This window comes from Oryctolagus cuniculus, chromosome 11, assembly GCF_051225735.1.
Source record: "Oryctolagus cuniculus isolate XC-2025 breed Fujian yellow rabbit chromosome 11, ASM5122573v1, whole genome shotgun sequence".
NCBI classification, from domain to species: domain Eukaryota; kingdom Metazoa; phylum Chordata; class Mammalia; order Lagomorpha; family Leporidae; genus Oryctolagus; species Oryctolagus cuniculus.
In genome coordinates this window covers 1,663,413-1,676,248 of record NC_142877.1, presented here as the reverse complement: position 1 = coordinate 1,676,248, position 12,836 = coordinate 1,663,413, and the positions used below count along the sequence as shown (strand labels likewise).

General features: G+C 64.4%; 1 protein-coding gene across 1 annotated transcript in view; it reads left to right on the top strand.

The window, feature by feature from the left end:
• Window positions 1-12,836, top strand: part of LOC103346846 (cadherin-4) — a 338,792-nt gene that overhangs the window by 22,945 nt on the left and 303,011 nt on the right. The window lies entirely within an intron of this gene.

The following is a 12,836-nucleotide window of genomic DNA, read 5'->3' as shown; positions in this document are numbered from 1 at the left end:
GGGATGCTGGATGCCTGTGGGCAGGGGCCCGCCCTCCCTCCTCCGGGTCAGGGGCAGCTTGCAGACCCCAGGAAGCAATTCTGGGTGCTGAGTGCCGCGTTCAGGCAGGACCGGCCCCTCTGAGGGAGGAGGCGGGCGGGGAGGGAGGTGAGGTGCCGCTGAGAGGCTGAGCTGATGCAGCCGGGATGCAGACCACCCAGCACACCCGGGTGGAGGTGGGTCCCTGTTCAGGCTCCTCTCTCTTCCGGGTTCCACCAGGCTGGCAGGGAGCGGGCAGCGCGTCCTCTCTAAGCCACCCCTGACTGCTGGGAAGAGCAGCCATAGAGACAGGGGAGACACTCAGGAGCCGGCTTCCATCTGCCACTGGGGCCCCAGGACCGCATGGCTTTGGGAAGCCGACTTGGGCAGCCCTGCCACGCACGTGGTGCCGTGGAGCCTTGCGCCTGTGCAGCTGTGTGCCCGTCGCGGCTCCGGAGCCACGAGCGGCGGCTGGTGCTGCTCCTCCGGGAGGCCCAGGAGCCAGCACTTCAGCTCAGCGACTTTGCAGAGACGCGCACGGCCGTGGAAACGCTTCCGACCGCCCTGCATGTTGGTCTGTTTGCACGGCAGTGAAAACCGAAAATAAAACAATGAGAGGACACGTCGCCAGCTTGGAGGGCGGAACCTCCGAAGAGCTGACGGCTTCATTTCTGCTCCTTTATGGGCAGCGTTCAGAGTCGCAGCTGTTCCTTCTTTGTCAACACTCAGGCAGCCGCGGGATTTGGGGTGTGTGCTTGCTTTTTGATTCTGTGTGAGTGACAGTGCCCAAGGGTTAATGTGAGGTAGACCAGTTGCAAGAACAGGAAGCTAACTGATGCCATTTTTAATGTATCTGATGTGAGACTTCTTGATGGTGCTTCTAGAAGCATCTGAGCTGGGGACAGCCGGGTCACGGATGCCCCACGCAGCTGACCCCCGGTGCTCCCCTCCACGCCCCCTGGCTGGGAGCTGAGTACACGCTGGTGCCTCAGTCTCCCCCATCCGCAGACCGGGGAGGATTCTTGCACCGTGTCGCAGTGTCGTGAGACTTTGTGGGGTGCCCAGCAGTGGTAGCCACTCAGCCACGACAGCTCCTCTAAAGGGGCCTGCGGGCACCGTGACTTGGTCTTGGGGCCTTGCTCACTTCCTACAGCGGGCAGGTGGCATCCACGGGGCTGCCCGGGGCGTGCAGGTGGCCTCCGGCTGGAACAGGTCAGTGATCTCAGACCTCAGCCCAGCCAGCCAAAGACCCTGCCTTGGCCCCCCTGGAGGCCCCCCTGGAGAGATGCTGGGTGCTTGTGTCTGCCTGCAGCCAGCTCCCCTGCAGGGGAGGTTTGGGGGCATCCCCCAGACCGCGGCCCCGTGGCAAGGGGGAGCCTGGCTCCCTCCGGTTGCAGTGAGAGCTTGTGGGGACCCTGCCCCAAGTTGCATCTGTTAGGAACCCCGTGCTTTGGATCTCTGGGGACTGCAGCTTTCAGTGAGTTTTGCAGAAGGAAAGACGGCGACGGCCGGCGGGATCGGTGGGGCAGCACGCTCTCCCTCTACCCAGACCGCTTTGGGGAGGGAGGGCTCCGGTGTGTTGAATCCCAGTGGCTGCGTCTTCACCACGTGCAGCGCGTTCCACGGGAGGGCTCTCTGGGCTCTGGGCTTCATTGTCTTTCTCAGTGAAAGGCTGTTTTTGTGGGATCAGCCACGTTCTACTGCTGGCCCGTGAAGACGGGGACGTCCTCGGTCTCCTGGTCAGGCCCCTGCGGTTGAGTGGTGTAATCTGTTCTAGCTGACAGCCCCGTGCCCTTGACGGCTGGCACCCGAGGCTGTGGCCCATGCTCCAGCCAGCACGCAGGTGCCTGGGCCAGAGGAAGGCAGACGGGAGGGAGTTTGGCTTGTTAATCGCGCCGTCCGTGCTCTGCTGTCTCGAGCCCCTGTGCGGGGCCCTCCGAGCGGGGCCTGGGTAACGACCCTGCTTGTCCAGCAGCCTCTGCTGCCCACAGAGGCAGATCAGCGCCGTGGTCACCTCAGGGCCAGGGGAAGCACAGCTGTGCGGCCTGGTGGCTGCTCCAGGCCACGCGGCGAATTAAGGCACCAGCGACCCAGCAGGCGGGCTGGGCGCCGACGTCACAGGCTGCTCCGCGCAGGAGGCTGTGGCAGGTCCTGTGTCAGCAGCTTCCGGGGCGTCCGTTGTCTCCAGGCAATAACGAAATCCTCACGTTCTAAGCAGAAGCCACGCGCTCTCCCCCGGCGCACACCGCGGCTTAAGAGGAAAGTGGCTTACAGAGATCCTGTTGGGAAAGGACAAAACCAGGCGCCGGGAGCTGGGCTCCACGCCTCTCACGCGGCTGTCATGGCGACGTGGTTTGTGAGACCTCGGAAGGCCAGTGTCGCTTCTGCTCAAGCCGGAGGTGACACTCGCAGAGGGGCCGAGCAGGAGCCCGGGGTGAAGGAGACAGAGAAGGGGGACCCATCTGCGTGAGTGCTGACCGCTGAGCCAGGCACTCCCAGCATGCACCCTGGCTTCGTCTACACAGCTCTGCCAGCAGCAGGACCCATCTGCATGAGCGCTGACTGCTGAGCAAGGCACTCCCAGCATGCACCCTGGCTCCGTCTACACAGCTCTGCCAGCAGCAGGTGTGGACCATAGCCCCCACTCACAGGCAAGGGACCTGCCTCGAGCCCCCGTCTGCAGCAGAGCTGGGGCTGACCAGGTCCGCGTGTGACCCAAGGCTCTGCTTTCCGCCCCTGAAGCTCTGCCTGCCTTTGCCAGCCATGAGCCTGGACAGGGAGGGGCACGCGGGCCTCACCTCCTCGCAGGGCCCCAAACCACCTGAACCGATCAACACGGCCCATGTACCTGGAAAGTGTAGGAGCTGATGTCAGCTTCAGGCGTGGCTGGATCCAGGTGCCTGAACACGGTTTTCAAGGGACTGCGTCTTCATCTCTTGGCCCGGCCTCCCGTGGCTGCCCCCGCTGCCACGAGAACCGCTGAGTGGCCCGGGGCCTGCCGCCTGGGCTGTGGTCTGAACAGGGTATGGGCTGGCAGAGAGGCTGGTGGGTCAGCGGGCGGGCTGCATGGCCTCCTGCCCCTGCTCCCGGGGTGAGCCTCCTGGTGGTCCTGGTGGGCAGAGCCTGGGCGAGGGTGTCCCTGGCTGTCCCTGGCACTGAGTGGAGACCCATGTCCCCGTGGGTGCTGTGGCCTCAGTCGGTTTAGCATCACAGGCTGCTTGGACACTGGCCCACCTGTGACCCGTGAGGGCGACCGTGACATCTGTCCGCTCTGCTTTGTGGGACTGACGCCCTGTGGATGCCCGGTCTGCCGTCACACGGTCCAGTGGGGAGAGTGGTCAGCGCCCCCATTGGCTTTGGAACTGCGATTCTGAGGCTCTTCCGTGTCTGGGGGCTGTGGCCTTGGAAGTGGCCTTGAAGACTCAGAGACTGGAGGGCAGCCCGGCCAGGTGGACCCAGTACCAGTCAGCAGAGTGGCCCCGGGCCAGGCTGAGACAGGAAAGTGGCAGCCGGCGGCGAGGACAGGGAGCTGGTGGCCAGCGACTCGCCCTCACATAGCCTGGTGGCCAGCGCCATCTGACCTGCTGTCTGACAGAGCCCGGAGCTTCAGCAGGACAGGCCTGGGTGTCTGGGGACCGAGTCCCTGTCCCTCAACCTCATGGGGACGCTGTTCTGTGAGGCCCTGGAGCTGGCAACGCGATGCCGACTGCAGAGCGAGAAAGGCCGCGTACCCGTCCCTGAGACACACTCGGGACAGGGCCCATCCCGGGCCGCCGGTGCAGGTGCCTGCTGGGGACAGGGGGACAGGCAGGACCTGCTGAAGAGGAGGACAGCGGCTGCCAGCGGTTGACCAGGGTCGTGTCCACCCCATGCGGAAGCCTTAGAACCCCCCGAGTGATCGCACACCCGCGTGTGTGTCTGCACATGCGTGTGCTTGCATACATGTGGTTTGTGTGTGTGTCGTACGCATGGCCTCCGCCACCCGCATGCTGTTCTCGGCACTGGGGGGAGCGGCTCCGTGGGGGCCACATACAGTTCAGGCGAGGCAGGTCCTGCCCAGCGCCGTAACTTGGAAAGAAGCTGTGTCCCCGGCGAGCCGTCGGCGTCCCGCCTCCCCTGGCCATGGGAGCAGAACCGAGTTCCCTTCCCAGCCCCCGGGAGGTCCTCGAAGTGAGTCTCCCATACTCTGTGCCGGTCTTTTTCCTAAGACGTTTGTGCCCACAGACGGGAAGGCCAGGCACCGGGGAGCAGGGGGTGAAGTTCTGGGAAGATCAGGTGCGGTTGCAGGCCCACGAGCTGGTGTTCAGCCCGAGGCAGGTGGAGGGTGGGTGGGCGGAGGGGTGCTGGCTGGTGAGTGATGTGATGGGTGGGTGGGTGTGACTCAGCAGATGGGTGTAGGGATGACGGATGGCTCGGGGATGGATGGGGCTGGGGTGGGGCTCCTCGTGGCGGCTATGACTCGGCAGATTTCCCGGAGCCTCTGGCTCCAAATGGCAGGGCCTGGAGGCCGAGTTACGTGAGCGGGACGTCGGGACCCACCCGAGCGTCACCTGTGGCGGCTGCCGATTTACCAGTGGTGCATCTTGGGTTCCTGACAGCGACTCCTCTCTCTTAAAGCAGACCTGGGACAGTGTCCCCCACAGGGTGAGGCCTGCCCTGTCCTGGGAGTGCAGTCTCCGCGTCCTGGGCCAGCGCCTCCCGGCAGGAGCCCTGTAGCTACTGTTGATGGCGCGTGTCGTGCAGCCGACACTGGTGGGTGTTTGCTGGCGACCCTGTCTGGGTGTGATAGAGACATTGTACTCGTCCAGGCCTCCTGGGGGTGCCCGATATTTCCGTGTGTTCATCTAATGAGTGCATGCCCTTGGCTGAGGCTGGCGCACGTCCCTGGCGAAAGCGGAGTGAATGTGTGGTGGGTGCGGCTTGGATGACAGGAAGGGGCACTGATCAGGGACAGGCAGATGCCGGAGTTCCCTAGCCAGACACCAGGGAGCACCAGGCCCACAACCCCTGAAGGTGGGAGAGGCAGGAGGGACCCTCCCCTGCCGGCACCTGGACGGGTGCTCTAATCCACCTGTGCTGCCCCCAGCTGCCCACGGTGGGGTCCCCTGGCCAGGTGGCCCAGGACACGCATGGCCCATGGGGAATGGCTGTGTGGAGAAGCCACGTGGAAGGTGGTGGAAGAAAAATATTGCTTGGTTCTCATGTTGTCTGGTAGCTCCCGGAGCCACATTTTCCAGGGGTCCCCTTCCTGGGGGGAGCCCCTTGCTTGCCCTGGCCGGCCCCGGGAAGGAGGCGCGGCTTCCCCCAGCAGTGCCAGGGCTGACACCGGCCCCCGGCACTGCTCCCCCGAGGTCCCCACCTTCTGTGTGTCTGAGAGATCCTGCTCCACCATCTGACGGGAGGCTCGGAAACCCACAGTCGCCGTGCAGATGGTGACGAGGACGCAGTCTAGAAGTGACCTAGGCAAGCTGTCGAATCAGCCACCAGCATAGGCCTGGCCGGCTGTGTCCAGGGCTGCAAGTCACGTGGGTGTGGCCAGATGAACTGAAGCTTTCGGAGGGCGACCGTGTTCCGCTGGGTGCGCACAGAGCAGCAGTGCTGAGAGCGGCCTGGGACACGGCGTATCCTTTGTCAGGAGCCGCACCCTCGCTGCCCAGGGCCTCGGGGCGCCCGAGCATGGGGGAGACGCAGCCGTGGGGTGGCCAGACCCCAGGGGCGGAGCCAGGCGCTCTGGTCACACTGGACAGGGGACACTCGATGGTGTGGAGGGAAGGAACCAGCCGTGTGAGGACCTCCCGGGGAGAGGCGTGGGCTGAGTGCGCAGCCTGTGCCAAGGCCCAACGCCCAGAGTCTCCGCCGCGTGGCTGTGGCTGGACTCCGGCCCCAGGGGCTTCTCTGAGAGGTTCTCCCTGGGTGGGGGGGAGGCGCCCGGCCCTCACCCCAGCAGGGGGCTCGCCGGCCTCAGCCACCGACTGGGAGTCCTCCTTCCCCTGCTCTGCCTGGGCCCCTCCCTCGCGCCTGTGCCTCCTGCACTCGCCTGGGCTGTGTCTGTCCCTTTGGCTTTGTCTCCTGTGTCCCCGCCTCCTGCCCACCTCTGTGGTTTGTCCCCTGCCTGCCCCCAACACTCAGCAGACCCTGTGCCGGGGCCACCGCAGGCTGTCCCTCTGCTCCCCGGGGCCACACCCTTCCAGTGGACACACACGTGCTTCCAGCAGGCACAGGAAGTGGAGCCCAGGGAAGCAAGCCCACGTCACACACCCTTCGTTCCAGAGCATTCCCTACACCGCAGAGACAGAACATGGGCGATCGCAGGCAGCCAGGCACGGTGAGCACCTGGTCTTCCCGTGAGTGGGTGGGAAGGCCCGCCCCACCCCCACCCTTAACCCCATTGACGTCCTGCGAGGTGGGGGCGCCAGTGCCCCTGGGGGACCCCAGCTCTCCCCTTCCCAGGTCTTCCTGGGGGACAGCAGTCTGCCGTGCTCAGCCCCGTTGCAGGTGTGTGTGTTGGGGCAGGGGTGGGGGTTGCCGAGGGCGCTGGAGAGAGAAGGGACCAGCCTGGAGCTGGCCGGTCCCCACAGTGGGTCCCACTAGCACTTGTGGGCGGCCTCGTCCTGCGGGGATCCTGGGTGTGTCGGGGAAGGGGGGCCCCGTGTCTTGCCCATTTTCAAGGCCCCATGGGAGCACGGCGACTTCCAGGAAACACGAAACGCACTTCCCTTTCCTTCGGGGGGACCCCAGCCCCCGACGGGTGCGTTTGCTCGCCTTGCAGGCGCACCTGTTCTGCCGCACTCCTGCCGGTCCGGGGCCCCCAGCCCCCGAGAACCCTGCTGCGGGGTCCGTGGCTCCCAGCCGTTGTTCTAAGGCAACGAGAACTCTCCCTGAAACAGGCCCCAGGCAGGCCCGGCGCTGGCTCTGATTAGTGCGGGGTTTAGCGGTCACCACATCGCTGCAGCGACTGCGCGGCCTCCACACACCCTCTTCCTCAGGCCGGGGAGCCGCGGCCCGATGGTCCCTGGGAATCATATCTGAATTAGCGAGATAAAGGGCAATTTAGGACGATTACAAAAGCAATGATTTGAGCACAACTCAAAACTCTGCCGAGAACTAATTCGTAATGCCAGCTGCTGCTAAGCTTCTTAATCTTTATCTGGTTCAATTAAAAGCTGAGTGTTTGGGTTTCATTAACAACTGGGGGCTTGGAAATTACACGCGCTCTGACACCGCGCTCCGCGGCTCCCCGCAGCCCTGAAGGCGCCCAGACGTCTTCAGGTGCAGTCAGGTATGATGAAAACGTGGGTACTCGACAGTAGCGCGCAGGTAAAAGTGGGTTGTTTTAATTTTTCAGTCAGACCCAGTGACAACATGAGGAGACCGCACAGAGCAGCAGCGGCGTCTGGTGGGAGGACAGGCGTCCACGTGGGGGCCGTGGCACCCCCAGCCACGGAGCAGGCATCCCTGGAGGAGCTGCTCCGAGGGTCCTTGCAGCCCCTGTGCACCACGCCTGGTTCAGAGCGGGGGCCCGTGTCCGTGCTCAGCCCCGTGCACGCGTGTCCGTGCTCAGCCCCGTGCACGCATGTCCGTGCTCAGCCCCGTGCATGCATGTCCGTGCTCAGCCCCGTGCGCGCGTGCTGGCCATCTGTCCTTGCACAGAGCCTTCTCAGCACCTTGTGGGGGGGTCTTCCTACGGCTTGACGTGTGGCTCCCGTGACCAGCACGGAGCACGAGGGCTGTGCCAGCGTGACGCCTCACGTGGCCCTGTGGTCAGGGTTGGGCCGGGGCCCGGGATCGGCGTGATCTCCCCTCCCCAGGTCCTGCCCAGGCTGGGTCTGTGTGAGACCCTCCTGCCCTAGCACCTGTGTGCAGAAGGGTGTGTGGTGACCCCAGTCCCTGCTCTGTGATGCTGCCTTACCCAGCGAGGAACGTGGCAGCCGTGAGGAGTAAGGACACTTGGCTGGAGTGGTTGAAGCTGCTGCCTGTGACGCCAGCATCCCACAGGGGCACCAGTTCAAGTCCCGGCTGCTCCACTGCTGATCCCGCTCTATGCTGTGGCCTGGAAAAGCAGTGGAAGATGGCCCAGGTCCCTGGGCCCCTGCACCCGCCTGGGAGACCCAGATGAAGCTCCTGGCTTTGGCTTGGCCCAGCCCTGGCCATTGTGGCCCTCCGGGGAGTGAACCAGCAGATGAACCATCTCTCTCCCTCTCTTTCTGCAACTCTGACTTCTAAATAATACATTTTTTTCAGAAAAAGAGGGTGCTGAGATAGCCCATTTTCCTGCCTGGTCCCATTTAGACCTGAGCCCTTCTAACAGGGAGGCGGAGGGCTCAGAGTGGGCCGCAGGCCGGACCACAGACGCGGGGGAGGAGTGCGGGTGCCTGCGGGGGCGCCCGTGTGGCCTCCCAAAGGAGCGGCAGGGCCCACGCCTTGGCTCGGGCCCCGTGAGCCCCACAGCAGGCGTCTGACCTCCAGAACGGCGGGGGAGGGCGTTGCTGACCTGCGTGGTGGGCTGTCCCAGCTGCACACACGCCCGCGCCTAGGGTGAGCCGCTTCTCTGAGCCTCTCGTTCCTCCTGATGGGGCTGGGGCAGTCGCTGTTGCTTGTGAGGTCAGGGAGGTGATGAACCAGTCCCAAGCCTGGCGCAGAGTAGGGCATCGTCAGCCCTGAGGCTGCTGGCCCACGGGAGCCAGGGGCGCTGCGGGGGACGGCCCAACAGGGGCGCTGCGAGGGACGGCCCACACAGCGGGGCCGCATCCTCGCCCTCGGAGTAGCTCGATCCGCTGCCCCTTGGGTCGGCAGGAGGCTGCCTGGGGTGGCCCGGGCTGCAGCCCTGGTGGCGGTGACGGACAGCTCTGGGAGTGTCCCTCTTCCAGGGGGCAGGGCGCAGAGAGAGGCTGGGCTGAACTGCCCAGGGCATCAGTGGGCGCTGTGGCCATGCCCGGGGCACAGGCCCTGTGGGACCTGCCAGGGAGGAGGACCTCAGAGCAGTGCTGAGCCCAGGATGTCCGCCTGGGCAGCCGGTTCCCCAGCCGCCGGGACGAGCCATCCTGTGGGGCGGCCCTGTTGGTTGTGCCGCTGCAGCAACGTCCCGGGGCTCCCGGTCCCGGCCACAGATCGGAGTCCTCGCCAGCCACTTCCCTGGAGACGCAGACATCCTGTGCAGCCAGATCCTGGAAATCCGGGCAGTGGGTGCGTCTGAGAGAGGAGCCGGGGCTCTGAGTGAGGGGCTCATGTGGACTGGTCACTGCCCCGGTGTCTGCCCGTTCGGCCTTCTGGCTGTCGTGTGTTCTACCGCGAGGTCCCTGTGCCCGCGTCAGGCTGCTCTCACTCCGTGAGCCCCCGCTGCCGTGTTCTCTGAATTCTGAGCTCCTGGTGGATGCCCGTGTGGTCAGGGTGTGCGTGTGGTGGATCGTGGCTTTGGTGTTCTGTGCATCTCGTGTGCACAGCGTGTGCCGTGTATATGTTAGTATGTGGTGCGTCTCGTGTGTACAGCGTGTGCCGTGTATATGTTAGTATGTGGTGCGTCTCGTGTGTACAGCGTGTGCCGTGTATATGTTAGTATGTGGTGCGTCTCGTGTGTACAGCGTGTGCCGTGTATATGTTAGTATGTGGTGCGTCTCATGTGTACAGCGTGTGCTGTGTATATGTTAGTATGTGGTGCGTCTCGTGTGTACAGCGTGTGCCGTGTATATGTTAGTATGTGGTGCATCTCGTGTGTACAGCGTGTGCTGTGTATATGTTAGTATGTGGTGTACTGTGCATGTTGCGTGTGCTGCATGTAGGTTTTGTGTATGTGCATGTGCTGTGTGTGATGTGTATTGTGTGTGATGCACATGTTGTCGGTGAACTATGTATGTTGCGTGTGCAGTGTGCATGTGTGTGATGTGCATTGTGTTACATGTGATACACATGTCTGTCATGTGTGGTGAGTTATGTGTGTTGCATGTGCTGTGCCTGTGTTGCCCAGTGCTGTCCAACCCTGGGCCTGACCACTGTGCGTGCTGCTGACCATCAGGTGCCTGTCCACCACGCGGCTTTCCTCTGGGGACCCCACTTCGTGGAGCGAGGGCCGAGGGCCATGTCTCCACGCCGCTTGCTCTCAGCTGTCAGTGAAGATCCCTCGACGGCTCCCAACTCTGTCTCCTCGGCGCCCACGCAGAAGGACCTGGCTTTGCCCCCGTGCCGGGCGCTGGCCACCCCTTGCCTCCCGAGCCCCAGAGCGGGTGGGCAAACCCCACGGTCACAGGGAGTCGCTGGTTTGGTGCTCGTTACCTCACTGCTAGAAAGAGGTTCCAACGCAGGAGGCAGGGCAGCTTCCGCACCACGAGGGGGTGAGCAGGTGCCCCGGGACACAGGGGATTCCGGGAGGCCGGGGGGCCTGACACCAGCTGTGCTTTGGCCCCGGGTTGCCCCAGTGGGGCTGTGAGCAAACCTTGCCAGTGGCGACTGGGACTCCCAGCAGCAGGGCCGTGGCGTTTGCTCCCCGGGCCCCGTGCTCGTCTCTCTCACACACGGTCCAAAGGCCATGCCGAGGGCAGCGCGTGTTTGATTCCCATTCCAGGCCGGAGCTCTCGAGACACGGGGGCTTCCGGCCTCGTCTCCCCTTGCCCAGTGTTTCGCTCTCACCTGTGCTCTTTGAGCGTCCGCCGGCTGCTGTAAGCACGGTTGCCGCCTTCCGACTCCCGGGTCGCTTTAGGACACGGCAGGCAAAACTGTCCTGGCTCCTTTAAACACAGTTACAGGAAGCGTCTGCCTCTCTGTGATGTGCTGGGCTTCGTTGCCGCGTCGCTTTATACCAGAAAGCAGGCAGGCCCCGCGTGTGCGTGTGTGTGCCCGCGTGTGCCCGCGTGTGCTGTGGAGCCAGCTCTCCGCCTCCTCCCCAGCCCCCGCTCCCTCCCCGTGGGCCCACTGCACACCGGGCTCACCTGCCCCTCGGCTTGGTGTCAGTGGCGTCTCAGCTCCTCTTTGCGCCCAGCTTCTCTGCCCAGCTGTGTCTGTGGCACCGTGGCTCGTCTGATCTACTCCCCGTGGACGCCTGCGTGCTGTCATCCGTGGGGGCCGCCCAGTCGACAGCAGCCTGGCCAGCTCTGGGAGTGGCCTTTGGAAGCCTGGCTGTCTTGTAGAGAAGAAGCACAGGGACAGCCGAAGACCGTGGTGTGTGTCGGAGCCGGCTTGGGTCTGGGGTCCCACGCGAGCCCCTGCGTTTGAGCAGACACAGCACGTGTTGACACGCTTGTGTGCCGTGCCGGGGCCGTGTCACCAGGGCTCTGTGAAGAACCCCGTGAGTGCACACACGGAGCGAGCCGTCTCCACACTGCCGTGAGCCGTGTCTGTGGACCACGTGGGTTTCTGTGTCCCTTGCGGGCTGGGAGACGGGCAGCAGCAGAGCCGGCAATGCCTCCCCACCCCACCCCGCCCCGTGCAGGGTGCAGACGGGCTGTGTCCAGCCGCAAGCTCCGGCAGCCATAGGTGCACCGCAGGCTCATTCCCACCGGGATGCCTGCTGCCTCTGCTTCCTGGGGTGACTTCCTGTGCCTGGCACAGGAGGGAGGTTGTAACAGCCGGGGATTACCGGGTGGCACAATCCACGCGGGACCTGTGGAGTGCTCTGTTACCGGGCAGGGTCTCACTGCTCAGCTCCTCTGAAAAGGGGCTGGATGAGGACAGCCTGGGAGGGTGCACACCGATGCCAGTCTGGCCCCGCCCCTCCACAGCCCTGTATGGTGCCTCTGAAGTTCCTCAGGGCCTGGCCCGAGGGCTGGGCGGGTGGGGGTCAGGGGAGCACACAGTGGATTGTTCCCTGGCTCCTACGGAAACCAGGCGCGGCTGGGGGGTGGCTCCGAGACCTCTCCCCTCTTCGGCCAGAGCAGGACTGGATGCACTTCGCAGGCAGAGAATGTGCTGCAGGTGTGACCTCGCTTGTTCAGAAATTAAGAGGGGCCAGTGCCTGGCACGGAGGGCTGAGCCGCCACTTGCAACGCAGGCGTCCTGGACCGGAGTTAGAGTCCTGGCTGTCCCACCTCTGACCCAGCGGGAAGCTAAGGCACGTGGGAAAGCGGCAGCAGGTGTCCTGAGTGCTTGGGACCCCCACCCATGGGAGAGCCGGATGTCCTGAGTGCTTGGGACCCCCACCCATGGGAGAGCCGGATGGACTTCCTAGCTCCTGGCCTCTGCCTGGCCCAGGCCTTGCTGCTGTGGCCACGTGGGGCCTGCATTAGTGGATGGAAGTTTCTCTCCGTCTGTGCGTGTGTGTGTGTGTGTGTGTGTGTGTGTGTAGCTCTGCCTTTGAGTGGGAGGGGCAGAGCATGGGGTGAGAGCAGGGCCCGTCTGAGGGAGGCCGGCCCTGCACTGGGGTCAGCAGGCTCCTGGAGGATCCTGTGGCTCCTTGGTGCTGGGCGCTGGGGTCTTTCTGCTGAGAGCCGGGGCCTGCAGACTCCTGGGCCTTCCAAAGGCAGACTCTCATAGTGCGGGACGAGGGTCGTGGTTTCGGGCGACTCCCATGTCACCTCCGTGTGTGGGCTCATGGAGACCCCAGTCCCATGTGCCACGGAGGGCGCGTTTAACCCGGTGTCTGAGAAGGGATCAACCGTGCCGTGATAGTTGCTGGTGTCTTGATGTGACTCTCCAACTCCTGGCAATGGGAAGGGCACCCAGGCCAGAGCATCGGTCAGGACCGCCAGGCCACAGCCTGGAGTAGGACTGGGCAGGGCTCAGGGCCGCTGCGTGGTGGTGGTGGTGAGCGCGTCCCCCGAGAACGTCCTCTGCCCAGCACAGGGTGACTGAAATGACTGCCACGGTCGAGTTTGTGAGCGCAGCGCCCGCCG